This window comes from Heptranchias perlo, chromosome 25 (genome assembly GCF_035084215.1).
Source record: "Heptranchias perlo isolate sHepPer1 chromosome 25, sHepPer1.hap1, whole genome shotgun sequence".
NCBI lineage: Eukaryota > Metazoa > Chordata > Chondrichthyes > Hexanchiformes > Hexanchidae > Heptranchias > Heptranchias perlo.
Window position 1 is genome coordinate 16411368 of NC_090349.1, and position 20815 is coordinate 16432182.

A 20815-nucleotide genomic window follows, 5' to 3' on the forward strand; every position below is an offset into this window, starting at 1 on the left:
ATGGAGAAGATTGGGAGGGTGCTGGGGAGAACATTGGGAGGCTTGGAGGGCCAGGAGACGATCGGGGGGCTGAGGAAGAGGTCGGAGGTCGCTGGAGGTCGGGTGAAGAGCCGGAAGTAGGTGGGGTCTACCATGGGGGGGGGGGGGGCGCGGGTCGACCATCGGGGGGGGGAAGGGGGGATCATCGGGGGGGAAGGGGGGGAGGCCGATCACAGGGTTCTTGTCGACCAGGTGAGCTTGTTGGGCCTGGATGAAGCAGTCCTGCTCCACCGGGCCCACAAGCAGTGCAATAAAGGCACTCACCTCACGGATCCGGCCCTTCTCACCTGCATTCACCTGACGTGAATGGGAAACCCAAACAGGTAAGGTCAAATTCATTTTATTATTCCATTACACAAAATATTAAGTACCTCAAGTATCTCAATGAGGTACATTGCCCTTTTAAGTATCGTCCTGCCAGATTTAAGTGGGGGCAGGACTTCTGGTATCTACTCTCCACACGCAGACAAACCCGCCTGGGTTAAACCCAAAAGTGTTGGAGCCGGAATGCGGCCTTCCTGGCCGACAGCCAGCCAGCCTTTCAGTCAGACTGGCTGCCGGGCACGAAACCCGGAAGTGAAATTGATGAGCTTCATTAAAGTCATGATCGATCACGACCCGCCCACTTACCTTCTGGGTTTTGTACCCGGAAATCTTCCCCCTCTGCTCCCTTCCCGGCTCTCAGTTAAAACTTACCCCCTTGTGTCTCATGTGGTTGTTTGTCACCACGGATTCTCTGACATGCCCCTATCTCTGACAGCTTCAGACTGACTATAGAATTAGCATGAGTCAGCCCCAGATGTATCTCTAAAGGTTAGTTAAAATATTCTCAACCCACCCCCAACCCACCCGTTCTTGGGGGTTAAAATTTACCCCAAGATGTGTGTCAGTAAAATCAGTAATTGCAGTTAATCCACTGCTTGTATTTAATACTGCTCATTTACCTGTTTAATGTTCAATAAATCTATCTGGTAGTTTATAGTCTAGTTTTATAATAGTGTTGACGCTCGAGAAGCACCCTTGTTTTCAATTTTCTGAGGAGAAAAGTAAGGTCTGCAGTCACTGTAAATCCCCTGTTTGTATTTAAGTTCATTTACCTGTTTAAGTCTCAGTTTGGCTCACTCTGGCCTCTAATTCGGAAGGTTGTTGGTTCAAACCCCTAGTTCCAGACTTGAACACATAATCTAACAGTGCAGTACTAATGGAGTGCTGTATTGTCAGAAATGTTAACTTTTAGGTGATTTGTTAAACTAAAACTCAGTACACAGTTCAGGTGGATGTAAAAGATTCTAGGATATTATCTGAAGAGGAGGATGGAGCTCTCCCATTGTGCTGGCCAACATTTGTCCCTCAATCAACACCAAAGACTGACTGGTGACTGATCTCACCTACTGTTTGTGGGACCTTGTTGTGCACAAATGGGTTGCCAACATGACTTAACTTCAAAAGTAATTTATTGGCTGAGAGGCACTTTGTGATGCCCTGAGGACATGAAAGATACTATATAAATGTAAGTTCTTTCTTTTCCATAATGTTCAATAAATCTATCTAATAGTTTATAGCCTAAGCCATAGTCTGATAGATTGTATATTTTCCAGCTTCTCAAGTTAAGGAAAGCACATATCCAATATGTCAAAACACACAGTGAGAAGGGTTCTCTGTCTGACCCCTGTGCTTGTTACATTATGTGGAGATGCCAGTGATGGACTGGGGTTGACAAATGTAAGGAATCTTACAACACCAGGTTATAGTCCAACTGTTTTATTTGAAAATCACAAGCTTTCGGAGGCTTTCTCCTTCGTCAGGTGAGTGTCGAGATTCATTGAAAATTACCGCATGTATAGTCATAGAACAATGCCTGGTGATTACAGATAATCTTTCCAACTGCCCGTTGTCAAGGCAATCAAAGTGTTCAGACAGAGAGATGTTACCTACAGGACCACCGAATATACAAACGGCCAGAACAAAAGACAGAGAGAGAGAGAGAAACATCCGAAAGGAAGAGAAAGACAGAGAATTACCCGTTGTATTAAAAACAGATAACTTTTTTTCGCTGGTGGGGTTACGTGTAGCGTGACATGAACCCAAGATCCCGGTTGAGGCCGTCCTTATGGGTGCGGAACTTGGCTATCAATTTCTACTTGACGATTTTGCATTGTCGTGTGTCTCGAAGGCCGTCTTGGAGAACGCTTACCCGAAGATCAGTGGCTGAATGTCCTTGACTGCTGAAGTGTTCCCCGACTGGGAGGGAAACCTCCTGTCTGGCGATTGTTGCGCGGTGTCCGTTCATCCGTTGTCGCAGTGTCTGCATGGTCTCGCCAATGTACCATACTCCGGGGCATCCTTTCCTGCAACGTATGAGGTAGACAACGTTGGCCAAGTCACAGGAGTATGAACCATGTACCTGGTGGGTGGTGTCCTCTCGTGTGATGGTGGTATCTGTGTCGATGATCTGGCATGTCTTGCAGAGGTTGCCGTGGCAGGGTTGTGTGGTGTCGTGCACGCTGTTCTCCTGAAAGCTGGGTAATTTGCTGCGAACGATGGTCTGTTTGAGGTTGGGTGGCTGTTTGAAGGCGAGTAGTGGAGGTGTGGGGATGGCCATAGCGAGGTGTTCGTCATCATCGATGACATGTTGAAGGCTGCGGAGAACATGGCATAGTTTCTCCGCTCCGGGGAAGTACTCCCAGTCGGGGAACACTTCAGCAGTCAAGGGCATTCAGCCACCGATCTTCAGGTAAGCGTTCTCCAAGTCGGCCTTCGAGACACACGACAACGCAAAATCGTCGAGCAGAAATTGATAGCCAAGTTCCGCACCCATAAGGACGGCCTCAACCGGGATCTTGGGTTCATGTCACGCCAGATGTAACCCCACCAGCGAAAAAAATTTATCTGTTTTTAATACAACGGGTCATTCTCTGTCTTTCTCTTCCTTTCGGATGTTTCTCTCTCTCTCTCTGTCTTTTGTTCTGGCCGTTTGTATATTCGGTGGTCCTGTAGGTAACATCTCTCTGTCTGAACACTTTGATTGCCTTGACAACGGGCAGTTGGAAAGATTATCTGTAATCACCAGGCATTGTTCTATGACTATATATGCGGTAATTTTCAATGAATCTCGACACTCACCTGACGAAGGAGAAAGCCTCCGAAAGCTTGTGATTTTCAAATAAAACAGTTGGACTATAACCTGGTGTTGTAAGATTCCTTACACTTGTTACATTATCTAGCTATTGGGCAAGTAAAGGCACATTCCAGGTTGCAGAGCATGATTTGCTTACAGGAGTGATCAGTGACACTGAACCCAAGAGAAAATCAAGAAAGTAACAAGAGGTTTATGAAGATTGCCTGGGACGCCTTTCATTATTCTTCCTACTAAATGCATCAGGACTGCTGGGAAAACCAGCACAATCCATGGAGAGATCCCTGCAGCCGGTATCACTGGGCGTGTCTTTGTCACGATCTCACACTACAGACAGCGACAATTATTTTAAGAACAGCGTAACTTAAATGAATAAGAGAAATATATCTAAGGATAACTCCTTAACATACAAAGCACTCAGCTCCAAATCTACCTGTTCCTTTAAATAGGAAGTTCAGCCAATTTTAGTACAGAAGGCCTCGGACACCAACCTCCAGCAGAAAATGGTGCTGTCGCCTTGGGACGTTTTACTACACTAAAGGCGCTATATAAATGCAAGTTGTTGTTATTGTTGTTTGTACCAAGTGACCTAAATTCTGAGTTTCAAAATAAGATGGCTCTTCTCTCCCCCTCTGCCCCCCCCCAAATTAAAAATATGCCTTCACCCTCTCTTAAAAGGAGGGGGATAAATATTTTGACTTATTTTTTCTCACCTCTAAAACAGTAATTAGGAACTGAATGGCACAATTGGTGGGCATAGGGAGGGTGGGTGGGGATTGGTGGGTGAGTACTGAGTGCCCTATTGGTGTTGGAACCATTACCGTCAGAGGAAGTCATGATAAAACTGTACGGTGCTCTGACCCGATTGTACCTTGAGTACTGTACCTTGAGTACTTGTGGATGCCAATGCACCAAGGGAGACATTGAAGTGCTACACAAGAACATAAGAAATAGGAGCAGGAGTAGGCCATACGGCCCCTCAAGCCTGCTCCGCCATTCAATAAGATCATGGCTGATCTTTGACCTCAACTCCATTTTCCCGCCCAATCCCCATAATCCTTGATTCCCATAGTGTCCAAAAATCTATCGATCTCAGTCTTGAATATACTCAATGACTGAGCATCCACAGCCCTCTGCGGTAAGTGCTAGATGCAGTGTAGATAAAAGCCAGGACTAATATCAATCATCTTGATGAGCAGAAAATTTTTAAAAATGCAGTAATTAACAGCTTAATTACTGTATTAAAGAAAGAACAGCAACATTACTAAAACAGGTTATCTGGTCATTATCACATTGCTGTTTGTGGAACCTTGCTGTGCCCAAATTGGCCATCATGTTTCCTCTTTTACAACAGTGACTACACTTCAAAAGTACTTCATGGCTGTAAAGCACTTTGGGACATCCCGAGTTCGAGAGAGGCGTGATATAAAAGCAAGTCTTTCTTTTTATTGGGTGCCTTATCACATCTTTCAGGCTCCATATCCAAGGAATTACTTTGTGTAAATGCGGTCACTATTGTTATGTGGGGTATAACGGGGCTATTCCTTGGCAGAAGGTCAAGCTGGAGCTTGTAAGGGCCCTTGTGATACTGATATCTCTTTCCTCAACAAACGAACATAAAACATATGGGGATATTTTCCTCTCCTTTGTACCCAGGCAATACTGAGTTCCAAGGTACAAAGCAGAAAATAAAGGGGCAAGTACCCTTTATGCTGCGTCTCCACCCCGGGACTTTGGAGGTCATTGAACTTTAAATTAATATTTTTTACTAACCCAGAGATGAGCAATACTTAATACCTTTCCTAAGGCAAGCAGGCAAGCCTGGGAAAATGAGGTCGGAGGGGCCTAAAAGATTTCTCCATTCGCGTTTCCTTCCGAGGAACAGCAAGCGGATGCCCGTTGGAAGGGTTCCCGGAAGAAGCATGCTTTAGGCCTTTCACCCAGTCCCACTCTGGGATCTGAACAGGGCCTGGGTGCCACTCATTGCAGGCCACCTAAAGATCAGTGCCTACTTTTGCAGATCAGGAAGGAGATCTTCAGGTCTGGAGACCTTCTGGCTGCTTTTTTTTTGGACAGCAGCCTGAAGGCCCCAAAGCTGGCGGCCATTACCATTGCTGCAGGACTGAGAAGCCTGCAGCAGGGCTAGATTTCTGACCCTGATCCTGGGGACGGGCCTGCACTGGGGACATGTCAGGGTCATTCCTCATGACAGGAACTGGAAATAAAGGTGGTTTCAGGTCATGTCAGATGAAGCACACTTTGGGTGCACTCAGCCGGATAAACTCCCAGGTGCAATGATGGGACATTTTAGGTTACTCACAGAAGTGATCAATTCTGCAGTGACTCTGCAAGTGTGTTGTCTTCAGAAAAACAATAAATAGGGAGCTGGAGATGCAGTGGTGGGCTGTGTTGAATGAAAATCTCTTTTGAAGCAGATTTTTAAGGAAACAGGTGTGTAGTACAAGTGTTCAAGGACAAAGGAGCTACAAACAATTTTAATTGCTATGCAGCAATTATATTTCACTCTTAATGGATTCAGGTATCTTTCTCCAGAAATTTACAAAAATTGCTCTTATAAAATATTCCTTACACTCAGTCGAATGCAATAGCGTTTTAATCTGAGGCAGTGAGTCCATAAACTTTAAATTAATTTTTTTACTAACCCAGAGATAAGTAGCACTGATTACCTCTAATAAAGGTGAGCTGTTTTATTATGCTGATGTATTGCACAGTAATAATATAATCAATGAGGGCTGCTGGCTGCCATTCCAGCCCTTTATATTCCAGATATTTTTCCCTGAGCAAGGGCAGCTAGGAAAAGGACAGGAGCAGTAATAAAGGTAAAAGAAAGCTCTTCAGTTATGTAAATTAACATAAAAATTGAACTTCATCTGTAATGGGCTCAATTTTAAAAGTAAAAAAACGGGTGGGTTGTGGGCAGGGGGGCATTGAAAATTGCCACCATTTCAGACCTGCCTCCAACCCGCCCATTTCCGGTTTTTACAGGAGTGGGATGAGGGGTGGGCGACCAACCCGCTCCCAGGAGGCGGGTCGGGCCTTAAAGCCTTTCAAGGAGGCTTCAGGCCTCTATTTTTCACTAATTCCCAATTTCAATCCTGGGGAGCTGGGATTCCTGGGCCTTCTGTTTTACGCCTCATGAAAAGAGGTGAGAAGGCCCGAGACTAATAGATAGGTGCCTAAAAAGGCACAGCTTGTGGGCCTGGAGGAACAGGAGTGATTCCCCCAGGCCCAACAAGCCTTTCTGCACACCCTCCCCCCCCACCAATTGCGGACCCCCGACCCTGATCCTCCCCCTCCGACCCCCGACCCCGCGATCCTCTCCCTGCAACCCCCAACCCCGATCCTCCGACCCCGATCCTCCCCCTCTGACCCCGACCCCGATCCTCCAACCCCCGACCCTCCCCCGATCCTCCGACCCCGATCCTCCCCCTCTGACCCCGACCCCGATCCTCCAACCCCCGACCCTCCCCCGATCCTCCGACCCCGATCCTCCCCCTCTGACCCCGACCCCGATCCTCCAACCCCCGACCCTCCCCCGATCCTCCGACCCCGATCCTCCCCCTCTGACCCCGACCCCGATCCTCCAACCCCCGACCCTCCCCCGATCCTCCAACCCCCTCCCCTCCCCTCAACAACCGCTGACCCCTGCGATGACCCGATCCCATCCCCTATGACTCGCAACCCCCACGCCCACCTGTGCCTACCCTTGCTCCTTGCCCACCCATGCCCCCCCCCCCCGATCCATGCAAACAAAGACTTATCTGCAGACTTATCCGAACAGTCTGTCAATCAGCCAGTCAGTCGGACGGGAAACTGACAAAAAATAAATAAAAGACATCAAAATCGTAAGGTTGTCCGGGAAACCCGTACTAAAGGGTTTCCCAACCTCCAATTGAACCCCCCCCCACCCCGCCTCCTTCCTGGCTCTGTTTTAAAATCACCCCCAATGTGTCAGCTGTGATTCTCAGGCTTGGTGACCTTACAATAAGCTGACGCACACTGTCACCTTAAGCTAAGAATTTGTCACTTAAGATTTCCAAGAAAGATATGAAGGCAAACTCAGTGAGGCTGTGTTCCCGGAGGGATGGGAATATGGTTCAGAGAATCCGGGCTTTAGACTTATAGGCCTAACTCCAACTCATACTCCCATCTAGCAAGGCGCTGCTCTGGGAATGCAGCCTCGCTGAATTTGCTCTATTGTGTAAGCCCCCAACCCAATCGGCAGTGTGGGAGTGGTCTCAGTTTCTATCCCTGGCCTCTGCTGATTAGGCCAGCCTCAGCTAAAGTGGGTGGCAACATGGGCGGTACTTTTGGCTTCAGCAGCCCTGGGCTAAGGGTTGAGAGGGTGGGTGGAATCACCCAGAGTTCCCATTCCTGATCACTGTAGAGTGTGTGAGTGTGTGAGAGTCTACATGAATATGAAATGAGGACAAGATTAGACTCAGCTGTGATGCCCCAACAGTCAAATATCCCGCTGATACTCGCTGTCTCATGAAGAATTGTCACTTGGGTGAAGTACTGATGGCTAGCCAATGCCTGTGGATCTCGACCCCAACACAGACCAGCACCTTCATTCATAAGAGAAGAGAGAAACACAGGAGGAGAATGAAAGATATTCAGGTATTAATTTGCATTCCCAGCGTGAAGCTTCATACACCAGGAGCGCATATCGGGAATTTGAGTGCAAAGTTCAGTGGGCCCTTCAGGAAAACTCTCAGGACTGATGAATTCTTCACCCAAAATCTCGATACATCCTCCTGGTGAAGAAAGCTTCACGCCATGAGTACAAGTTCTAATTTCTACCCTATGATGTAAAACTCCAGTATTGTTGTTGGGTAGTTCAGGGCATCACATAGACGATGGGGCTTTACCGCTGGCCTTTCTCAAGAGTGTATGGTTTACAACTCAAGAGCATCGCAGGTACGAGTGACTCACCACAGCTTCTTTCACAAGGAAAGTAACTGGCAAAATGCCGCAACACTATTGTGATAGTCAACTTGTATTGAGACCATTGATAGTGAGAACATCCACGTCTGTTGAAATCAGTCTGCAGCCTGGTAACAGGTTCTGATGTTAAACGATTGGCATGACTTCAATGGAAATAAAAATCGGGAGAGATGTAGAACAGGCTGCCGATCCGCTATCACCTGTTTTACACTATCGCACAAAGTCAAGATCTGCCCAGTTGGTTCCTGTGCTATGGAGTGGGGAATATTTCTGGAGAACAGCAGGCTAGAATTAATAGTGGAGATGTGAGGATAGATGAATATTCTGGAGTTCTTCTCAATTACCTCTGAGAAGTAGGGAGTATTTGTGTAGACATTCCTTCAGGAGATTGACTGAATAGGGTACAGACTAGGACAATGTAGACTTCACATTATTGGCAAAAGGAATGGACTTGATGAGTCAAGTAGCCATTTCTCATTCTATGCTTCCTTATTTGCTTATCTGAATTGAGAAAAGCTCTGATTTTTCCCACTAAATCTAAATGACTTCAAGTTATATTGATACAGACTTTACATCACATTGAAGCTTATCTCTAGCATTCAACATCTAAAGCTCAAATATAATCTGTACAAAAAGTAGCCAGTATTATTCATGCATTTAGATTAATAGAACATGTAAGCAAAACAATAGATAACTCAAATTACTAAAGTTAATGGGCACCAATGACTTGTAGTGAAAAATTAATTATAGAGACACTTGTGTGTATGAAAAGATACACAAATCTACTTTAAGTGTATGCTTTATTGAGACTATTCAACAGAATATGTTTATATATGGCTTAAGAAATTACTCAGCGAAGCCTTTGAAAACTAAAGCAACACTGACGGTTATCCATGTTTTAAACATACCCAGGGATGGAGTCTGGAAAATATTGACCCTTTCGGTTACAATGCAAGGCAAATGGTTTGCTAAGAAATAATGAATCAACAAACTTATTTGTGGTAAATCACCTGTTAGGACACAGAGGGTGGGAAGGGACAAAGGTTCCCCGCTCACCCAACTGCACATTAACTCTGGTTCCACACACAACCGCTGCTTTGAAAACCTGTGGTGTAAGTGATCCAAACACAGATAAATGAGTTTTCACAGCAGTCACAAGAACTTCACCAAGAACTTCACACAAATGAAAGTTTAAGAGGGGAAAATACAACAAAACCAATACATTAAGGTCATCTTGATAAGTACTAAAACCATAGACAGGACTGCTTTACTCGACTGGATAAATAAACTGAAGTGTAATGAAAGGTTCTAGCTGTTATCCATCACACTCCGATCTGAATCCAATAATTCTAACTGATCCATGAAAATCCCAGTATTTGGTGCAAATGGAAAAGTCAGTCTTGTGAATAATGGCGTTCACTTTTCAGAAGGTGCAATGAGTTTTTTTTGGGGGGGGGGGTTTCATGGATCGGTTAGAATTATTGGATTCAGATCTGAGTGTGGTGTGACCCAAAAATCATTTATGCGACATACATCTGGGAAGCAAGACCTATGGGATTCTATGTTTAATAACTTGGGAGAGATGGATGATTCTTAAGGGACTCTTCAGAAACTTATGTTTGCCTGTTTATTGCAGATTCATCTTTTCTGGAGAATATAATGATGTGCCACTATATACGCAATATCTCAAGCAAAGTCAGGCTTCTGGTGGTCAACCAACATGATCCAGATGCGATAAGACATGATGAACTGGATAAACTAGAGGCTACCAGCCTTCAAACTCATTCTCTCCCTGCCCCACTTCCACTTAGAATTGGCCATGCCTGGGACCATAAACAAACCATAGGAATTATCTGATTAAACGGAAATCAGGAAAGGCAGAGTAAAGCAGGAAACAAGGCAACTGGTGTGGTTCCATTCAAGTGGAATGCTTCAAACTCAGCAATCCTTCATTGAGAAGTAAACCAAGTCTTAGAACTATGAAGCTACAATTCTGTTGAAATTAGGAAGAGTAATATTCTTGGGAACTACAAGGAATGGAATTTATTTTCTGTGCTTTTTTGTTTCTGTTGCATTCACGCTGTGAAGTTGCTGAGGAAGACTTAGCCTACAGACCTCCAGGAAGGAGCTCCAGACTCTTGGTGCTTTCCCAGCTTTGTCCATATAAATATCCATACAACAGTTCAGTGTCAACAATATCCATTTGATTGATTGAGGAGATGCAAAAAACGATCATACATTATGACTTTAATAATGTACAAAAGCCTCTCGAGGAAAGCATGTACCACAAAAAATATGCACCTTGCACTCAGAAAAATAAAGTTATACATAGATGAATCATATTTGACTACAGGGAATTGGATCTCAAACTCTTTAAATATCATTCCAATTGTTGTGTTTTACAAAATCTATTTAATAACTTTATCCAAAATCAAATTTCAATTGCTCTAAGGATATTCTCAGACCAGGTGCTGTATTATTAAAATGGCCATTTTGACTTACGATCCTCCTTAACAGCCAAACCCTTTTTCTAGTCTTTACGTTATTATTTAAATGCATCAATATGCCATAAAATGCTGGGAAACCAGGCTCGCTTCTACACATCACTTCATAATTAAGGAACTGTGGGAGATCTTCAGATGAAACTTGAACTTATCTTTGCAAAAAGTGGGAATTTTAGATTTGAGTGTTACTTTTAAAATCATGTTTAGAAATTATTTTGAGGTAACACTTCACAGCATTTTCATAGGACGTAAGACATTAATTTGATAATGATCTTGCCCTATGATATATAATATATTTTAAAACTGTTGCTTAATTTTGCCAGCCTGGTTACTAACATATTTGTGCCTGTTCATGAGTGCTGGTATTTAGAAATTCACAGCTGAATTTTTGTTTAAATGCAGCATTCTGGTTAGTTCTGGGGTGTTCTGATATGAGAGCACTGCTTTCTTTAAAGAATTGTAAACAATTTTACAACACCAAGTTATAGTCCAGCAATTTTATTTTAAATTCACAAGCTTTCGGAGATTTTCTCCTTCCTCAGGCAAATGTTTCAAGATCTCCTTGAAGCCTACGCATTTATACATATTGAACAATAATACATGGTGTTTACAGACTGCCCCTGCAACTGCCCGTTGCCAAGGCAATCACCGTGTTCAGACAGAGAGGTGTTACCTGCAGAACCTCCGAATACACATTCAACAAAAAAACAAACAGGGAAAAAAAACAGAGAAAAAAAAAAACACAGAGAGAGGCAGAAACATCCGGAAGGCAGAGAGAGCCAGCAAATGACCCATTATATTAAAAACAGATAACATTTGTTCGCTGGTGGGGTAACGTGTAGCGTGACATGAACCCAAGATCCCGGTTGAGGCCGTCCTCATGGGTGCGGAACTTGGCTATCAATTTCTGCTCGACGATTTTGCGTTGTCGTGTGTCTCGAAGGCCGCCTTGGAGTACGCTTACCCGAAGGTCGGTGGATGAATGTCCATGACTGCTGAAGTGTTCCCCGACTGGGAGGGAACCCTCCTGTTGTCGTCCAGTACTTCCCCGGAGCGGAGAAACTACGCCATGTTCTCCGCAGCCTTCAACATGTCATCAATGAGGACAAACACCTCGCTATGGCCATCCCCACACCTCCACTACTCGCCTTTAAACAGCCACCCAACCTCAAACAGACCATCGTTCGCAGCAAACTACCTAGCTTTCAAGAGAACAGCGTCCACGACGCCACACAACCCTGCCACGGTAACCTCTGCAAGACATGCCAGATCATCGACACAGATACCACCATCACACGAGATGACACCACCCACCAGGTGCATGGTTCATACTCCTGTGACTCAGCCAACGTTGTCTACCTCATACGTTGCAGGAAAGGATGCCCCAGAGCATGGTACATTGGCGAGACCATGCAGACGCTGCGACAACGGATGAACGGACACCGCGCAACAATCGCCAAACAGGAGGGTTCCCTCCCAGTCGGGGAACACTTCAGCAGTCATGGACATTCATCCACCGACCTTCGGGTAAGCGTACTCCAAGGCGGCCTTCGAGACACACGACAACGCAAAATCGTCGAGCAGAAATTGATAGCCAAGTTCCGCACCCATGAGGACGGCCTCAACCGGGATCTTGGGTTCATGTCACGCTACACGTTACCCCACCAGCGAACAAATGTTATCTGTTTTTAATATAATGGGTCATTTGCTGGCTCTCTCTGCCTTCCGGATGTTTCTGCCTCTCTCTGTGTTTTTTTTTCTGTTTTTTTTCCCTGTTTGTTTTTTTGTTGAATGTGTATTCGGAGGTTCTGCAGGTAACACCTCTCTGTCTGAACACGGTGATTGCCTTGGCAACGGGCAGTTGCAGGGGCAGTCTGTAAACACCATGTATTATTGTTCAATATGTATAAATGCGTAGGCTTCAAGGAGATCTTGAAACATTTGCCTGAGGAAGGAGAAAATCTCCGAAAGCTTGTGAATTTAAAATAAAATTGCTGGACTATAACTTGGTGTTGTAAAATTGTTTACAATTGTCAACCCCAGTCCATCACCGGCATCTCCACATCATTCTTTAAAGAAGACTCTGGAAGCCCAGTTCCACTCACATCTTTCCAGCAAGCATATTCCCTTGTGTTTCATTTCACTTTCTGAACAGCAACAAATGAAAAGTATACAAAATCCAAACCAGACTACAATAGGAAACTTTGAGGAATGCAATGCCAAATACAGCCAAACTTAGGCTCCCTGGCATGGATGGGCTTGTAACATCCAGTTAAAGGACACTGGCAGCATATTGGAAGTCTTCGGAGAGGCAAAAGCAATCTACCCTGAACATTGGGCTGTTGAATACCAAGCCAGAGTCATGCTGTAGATGTGGTCATCTGTCATGTTATGTTGCCCCTTTGCCAATTATTGTCATTACTCTCTCCTCTGTACAGATCCGGCTCATTACACTACAGAGATCGGTGTTAGGACTGTTGCTTTTCACCATCTTTATCAATGATCTGGATGAAAGCATCCGGGAAACTGCCTACAAGATTTTGGATGATACAAAGATATGTGAGTGTGTAAAGGACCTTAGATTAGAAAAATGGATTACAGGCACATCTAGAATCATAGAATCATAGAAGTTACAACATGGAAACAGGCCCTTCGGCCCAACATGTCCATGTCGCCCAGTTTATACCACTAAGCTAGTCCCAATTGCCTGCACTTGGCCCATATCCCTCGATACCCATCTTACCCATGTAACTGTCCAAATGCTTTTTAAAAGACAAAATTGTACCCGCCTCTACTACTGCCTCTGGCAGCTCGTTCCAGACACTCACCACCCTTTGAGTGAAAAAATTGCCCCTCTGGATCCTTTTGTATCTCTCCCCTCTCACCTTAAATCTGTGCCCCCTCGTTATAGACTCCCCTACCTTTGGGAAAAGATTTTGACTATCGACCTTATTTATGCCCCTCATTATTTTATAGACTTCTATAAGATCACCCCTTAACCTCCTACTCTCCAGGGAATAAAGTCCCAGTCTGTCTAACCTCTCCCTGTAAGTCAAACCATCAAGTCCCGGTAGCATCCTAGTAAATCTTTTCTGCACTCTTTCTAGTTTAATAATATCCTTTCTATAATAGGGTGACCAGAACTGTACACAGTACTCCAAGTGTGGCCTCACCAATGCCCTGTACAACTTCAACAAGACATCCCAACTCCTGCATTCAATGTTCTGACCAATGAAACCAAGCATGCTGAATGCCTTCTTCACCACCCTATCCACCTGTGACTCCACTTTCAAGGAGCTATGAATCTGTACTCCTAGATCTCTTTGTTCTATAACTCTCCCCAACGCCCTACCATTAACGGAGTAGGTCCTGGCCCGATTCGATCTACCAAAATGCATCACCTCACATTTATCTAAATTAAACTCCATCTGCCATTCATCGGCCCACTGGCCCAATTTATCAAGATCCCGTTGCAATCCTAGATAACCTTCTTCACTGTCCACAATGCCACCAATCTTGGTGTCATCTGCAAACTTACTAACCATGCCTCCTAAATTCTCATCCAAATCATTAATATAAATAACAAATAACAGCGGACCCAGCACCGATCCCTGAGGCACACCGCTGGACACAGGCATCCAGTTTGAAAAACAACCCTCGACAACCACCCTCTGTCTTCTGTCGTCAAGCCAATTTTGTATCCAATTGGCTACCTCACCTTGGATCCCATGAGATTTAACCTTATGTAACAACCTACCATGCGGTACCTTGTCAAATGCTTTGCTGAAGTCCATGTAGACCACGTCTACTGCACAGCCCTCATCTATCTTCTTGGTTACCCCTTCAAAAAACTCAATCAAATTCGTGAGACATGATTTTCCTCTCACAAAACCATGCTGACTGTTCCTAATTAGTCCCTGCCTCTCCAAATGCCTGTAGATCCTGTCCCTCAGAATACCCTCTAACAACTTACCCACTACAGATGTCAGGCTCACTGGTCTGTAGTTCCCAGGCTTTTCCCTGCCGCCCTTCTTAAACAAAGGCACAACATTTGCTACCCTCCAATCTTCAGGCACCTCACCTGTAGCGGTGGATGATTCAAATATCTCTGCTAGGGGACCCGCAATTTCCTCCCTAACCTCCCATCACGTCCTGGGATACATTTCATCAGGTCCCGGAGATTTATCTACCTTGATGCGCGTTAAGACTTCCAGCACCTCCCTCTCTGTAATATGTACACTCCTCAAGACATCACTATTTATTTCCCCAAGTTCCCTAACATCCATGCCTTTCTCAACCGTAAATACCGATGTGAAATATTCATTCAGGATCTCACCCATCTCTTGTGGTTCCGCACTTAGATGACCTTGTTGATCCTTAAGAGGCCCTACTCTCTCCCTAGTTACTCTTTTGCCCTTTATGTATTTGTAGAAGCTCTTTGGATTCACCTTTGCCTGATCTGCCAAAGCAATCTCCTATCCCCTTTTTGCCCTCCTGATTTCTCTCTTAACTCTACTCCGGCAATCTCTATACTCTTCAAGGGATCCACTTGATCCCAGCTGCCTATGCATGTCATATGCCTCCTTCTTATTTTTGACTAGTGCCTCAATCTCCCGAGTCATCCAAGGTTCCCTACTTCTACCAGCCTTGCCCTTCACTTTATAAGGAATGTGCTTACCCTGAACCCTGGTTAACACACTTTTGAAAGCCTCCCACTTACCAGACGTCCCTTTGCCTGCCAACAGACTCTCCCAATCAACTTCTGAAAGTTCCTGTCTAATACCATCAAAATTGGCCTTTCCCCAATTTAGAATTTTAACTTTTGGGCCAGACCTATCCTTCTCCATAGCTATCTTAAAACTAATGGAATTATGATCACTGGTCCCAAAGTGATCCCTCACTAACACTTCTGTCACCTGCCCTTCCTTATTTCCCAAGAGGAGGTCAAGTTTTGCCCCCTCTCTAGTCGGGCCATCCACATACTGAATGAGAAATTCCTCCTGAATACACTCAACAAATTTCTCTCCATCCAAGCCCCTAATGCTATGGCTGTCCCAGTCAATGTTGGGAAAGTTAAAGTCCCCTACTATTACCACCCTATTTTTCTTGCAGCTGTCTGTAATCTCCTTACATATTTGCTCCTCAATTTCCCGTTGACTATTTGGGGGTCTGTAGTACAATCCTATCAAAGTGATCTCTCCCTTCTTATTTTTCAGTTCTACCCATATGGACTCAGTGGGCGAACCCTCGGATATATCCCCTCTCACTACTGCCGTGATGTTCTCCCTAATCAAGAACGCAACTCCCCCTCCTCTCTTACCTCCTGCTCTATCTTTCCTATAGCATCTGTAGCCTGGAACATTGAGCTGCCAGTCCTGCCCCTCCCTTAGCCATGTTTCAGTAATAGCTATAACATCCCAGTCCCATGTACCCATCCATGCCCTGAGTTCATCTGCCTTGCCCATCAGACTTCTTGCATTGAAATAAATGCAGTTTAATCTAGACTTCCCTTGGTCTTTGCCCTGCTTTCTCAGACCATCTGTCCGGTCATGTTCTGTACACTCTCCCTTACTGCCTTTTGTTTCTGTCACCACTTTATTTCCCACTGACTTCCTGCATCGGTTCCCATCCCCCTGCCACATTAGTTTAAACCCTCCCCAACAGCACTAGTAAACACTCCCCCTAGGACATTGGTTCCAGTCCTGCCCAGATGCAGACCGTCCAATTTGTACTGGTCCCACCTCCCCCAGAACCGGTTCCAATGGCCCAGGAATTTGAATCCCTCCAGCTTGCACCATCTCTCAAGCCACGTATTCATCTTAGCTATCCTGTCATTCCTACTCTGACTAGCCCGTGGCACTGGTAGCAATCCTGAGATTACTACCTTTGAGGTCCTACTCTTTAGTTTAACTCCTAACTCCCTAAATTCAGCTTGTAGGACCTCATCCTGTTTTTTACCTATATCGTTGGTGCCTATATGCACCACGACAACTGGCTGTTCACCCTCCCCTCCAGAATGTCCTGCAGCCGCTCCGAGACATCCTTGACCCTTGCACCAGGGAGGCAACATACCATCCTGGAGTCTCGGTTGCGTCCGCAGAAACGCCTGTCTATTCCCCTTACAATCGAGTCCCCTATCACTATAGCTCTGCCACTCTTTTTCCTGCCCTCCTGTGCAGCAGAGCCAGCCACGGTGCCATGAACCTGGCCACTGCCACCTTCCCCTGGTGAGCCATCTCCGCCAACAGTATCCAAAACGGTATACCTGTTTTGGAGGGAGATGACCGCAGGGGACCCCTGCACTGCCTTCCTACTCTTCCTCTGTCTGTTGGTCACCCATTCACTATCTCCCTCAGTAATTTTTATCTGCGGTGTGACCAACTCACTGAACGTGCTATCCACGACTTTCTCAGCATCGCGGATGCTCCAAAGTGAGTCCATCCGCAGCTCCAGAGCCGTCAAGCGGTCAAACAATAGCTGCAGCTGGACACACTTCCCGCAGGTGAAGGAATCAGGGATACAGGAAGGAGCCCTGAATTCCCACATCCCACAAGAGGAACATGACACGGCGCTGGGATCTCCTGCCATGACTTAACCCTTAAATTAGCTTAAGAACAACTACAATGTCAAGAGAAAAAAAAAGGAAAGAAAAACTACTTACCACTCCCTTTAAGGAGTTTACTCCTTTAAATTGTTCTCAATTTAGAGAATGTTAACTACACTGGGGACCTTGATTCACTAAAAAATAAACGCTACTTCCTATAAGACCTGCAGACCTTCCCTTTCCTTTTACTTCAGTTACTGTAGATAAGGAGAAATACTCACCTGAACCTACTCACCAATCAGGTGCCTCCCCTGTGTCGCGTCCCGATCTGATTCCTGACGTCACTTCGAACTCGGTCGCAGCTCCGCTCGGCTCCTCTCAGCGCTCTGAAATCCCGCCTTTTATCGGACGCTCCCTCCGCTCGGCTCGGCTCCTCTCAGCTGTTCTCAGCGCTCTGAAATCCCGCCTTTTATCGGACGCTCCCTCCGCTCGGCTCGGCTCCTCTCAGCTGTTCTCAGCGCTCTGAAATCCCGCCTTTTATCGGACGCTCCCTCAAGAATCTCAATGAAGTACATTGCCCTTTAAATATCAGCCCGATGGCTTTAAGTGGGAGCGGGACATTTAGCAGATGTCATTTAATAAACATAGTGTTATGCACATGGGTATGGGCAACACCAAACGTGTGTACACCATGTAAGGTTGCATGCTCAAGGCTGCCGAGTGAGTGAAGAGCCCGGAGTTATAGGGCATGAATCTTTGAAAGTTCGTGATCAGTGTCATGAGGTTACTATGAAAGCAAATAGAGTGTTAGAATGTATTGCAAGGATGATTAAATACAAAACAAGGAATACTATACTGTCTCTGTACAAGGCCTTGGTTAGGCCTCAACTAGAATACTGTTTTGGTCCTTGAACATGGTGGGTAATATCATAATATCAGAGTAGGTAGGAGGAGGAGACCATTTGGCCCATCGTGCCTGTGCCTGCTCTTCGAAAGAGCTATCCAATTAGTCCCATTCCCCTGCCCATTCCCCATAGCTCTGTAAATATTTTCCTTTTAAGTATTCGTGTAATTCCCTTTGGAAAGTTACGATTGAATCTGCTTCCACCACCCTTTCAGGCAGTGCATTCCAATCATTACAACTCGCTGCATAAAAAAATGTTTCCTCATGTCAACTCTGCTTCTTTTGCCGATCACCTTAAATCTGTGTCCTCTGATAACCGGCCTTTCTGCCACTGGTAATGGTTTCTCCTTATTTACTGTGTCAAAATTGTTCATAATTTTGAACACCTCAATCAAATCTCCCCTTAACCTTCTCTGTTCCAAGGAGAACAACCCCAGCTTCTCCAGTCTCTCCACATAACTGAAGTCCCTCATCCCTGGTACTATTCTAGTAAATAATTTCTGCACCCTCGCTAAGGCCTTGACATCCTTCCTAAAGTGTGAGGTGCCCAATACTCCAGCTAAAGCCTAACCAGTATTTTATAAAGGTTTAGCATAACTTCCTTGCTTTCGTACTCTATGGGGTAAATTTTAACCCCCAAAAACGGATGGGTTGGGGGCAGGTTGGGAGTAAAAATACTCCGTTTTCAGAGCTGGACCGCATCCTGGCTCCAACATGCCTGCTTCTGGGTTTAACCCAGGCAGGTTTGTCTGCGTGTGGAGAGCAGATACCAGGAAGTCCCGCCCCCACTTAAAGCCATCGGGCTGATATTTAAAGGGCAATGTACTTCATTGAGATTCTTGAGGGACCTAATATTTTGTGTATTGGAATAATAAAATAAATTGAATCCAACCTGTTCGCTTTCCATTTACGTCAGGTGAAAGCAGACAGGAAGGGCTGGATCCATGAAGTGAGTGCCTTTATTGCACTGCTTGTGGGCCCGGAGGAGCAGGAGTGCTTCATCCAGGCCCAACAAGCTCACCTGGCCGACAAGACCCGTGCAATCGGCCGACTACCCCCCCCCCGATGATGCCCGACCTCCAGTGACCTCCGATTTTCTTCTCAGCTCCCCGATCTCTCCCTCAGCCCCCCGATCATCTTCTCAGCCCCCCGATCATCTTCCTCTTCCCCCCGATCTTCTCCCTGCCCCTCCCCCACGATCTCTTCCTCAGCGCCCCCCACCCCGATCCTCTCCCTGCGCCCCCCCCCGAAATTCTCCTCAGCCCCCCCACCCCCCCCACCCCGATCTTCTCCCTGTCAGTCAGGCTGGCCGCTGGGCGCGAAGGCCGGAAGTGAAATTGATGGGCCTCACGGGCCACTTACCTTCTGGGTTTCACATCCGGATATCTTCCCCCCCACAACCCCCACCCCCCCCCCAGCTCCCTTCCTGGATGGAAGTTAAAATTTACCCCATGCCTCTATTAATAAAGCCCAAGATCCCATATACTTTTTAACAGCCTTCTCAACTTGTCCTGCCACCTTCAAAGATTTGTGCATGTGCACCCCCAGGTCCCTCTGATCCTGCACCCCCTTTAAAATTGTACCATTTAGTTTATATTGCCTCTCCTCACTCTTCCTACTAAAATGCATCATTTCACACTTTCACCAGTTAGTCTATGTCCTCCTGAAGTCTATTACTATCCTCCACATTGTTTGCTACATTTCCAAGTTTCGTGTCATCTGCAAACTTTGAAATTATACCCTCTATACCCAAGTCCAGGTCATTAATATATATCAAAAAGAGCAGTGGTCCTAATATTGACCCCTGGGGAACACCACTGTATACTTCCCCTCCAAACTGAAAAACAACCATTCACCACTACTGTCTGCTTTCTGCCCCGTAGCCAATTTTGTATCCACGCTGCCACTGTCCCTTTAATCCCATGGGTTGGAATATTGCTAACAAGTCTATCATGTGGTACTTTATCAAATGCCTTTTGAAAGTCCATATACACAACATCAACTGCATTATCCTCATCAACCCTCTCCATTACTTCATCAAAGAGCTCAATCAAGTTAGTCAAACACAATTTTCCTTTAACAAATCCGTGCTGACTTTCATTTATTAGCCCATACTTTTCCAAGTGCCAATTAATTTTGTCCCAGATTATTGTCTCTAAAAGTTTCCCCACCACCGACGTTAGGCTGACTGGCCTATAATTGTCGGGTTTATCCTTCTCCCCTTTTTTGAACAAGGGTGTAACATTTGCAATCCTCCAGTCCTCTGACACCGTCCCCATATCTAAGGAGGATGGAAGATTGTGGCCAAAGCCTCCATAATTTCCACCCTTACTTCCCTCAGCAACTTAGGATGCATCCCATCTGGACCAGGTGACTTTTCTACTTTGAGTACTGCCAATCTTTTAAGAGGCCCTGGAAAAGATTCAGAGGAGGGTCACTAGATCAATACCTAGAATAAACCCTTAGTTACCGCAATGGGCTTTTTGCTCCAGAAAACCATATACTTTGAGAAGATTTAATTAAGGCCTATGAAATAATGAAAGGAGTAGATTCAGTCCATTGGCTATTTGAGTTAAATAGGTTAGGGAGAACATATAAATTCCATAGGCATTGAACTAGGTGAGATGTCAGCGGGTATTTCTTTTTACAGGAAGTCGTCGACCTATGGAACAAGTTGTCAGCATGCACAGTGCAGGTTAGCTGCAGGCAATCAAAAAGGA

General features: G+C 45.5%; 1 long non-coding RNA gene across 1 annotated transcript; it reads left to right on the forward strand.

Annotated features, from left to right (window-relative positions):
* Positions 1-217: 217 nt before the first annotated feature.
* On the forward strand, positions 218-10464 carry LOC137342360 (uncharacterized). Its single transcript, XR_010967233.1, has 3 exons — positions 218-362; positions 7659-7816; positions 9780-10464. It is a non-coding gene; the product is annotated as an uncharacterized lncRNA (long non-coding RNA).
* The last annotated feature ends 10351 nt before the right edge of the window (positions 10465-20815 follow it).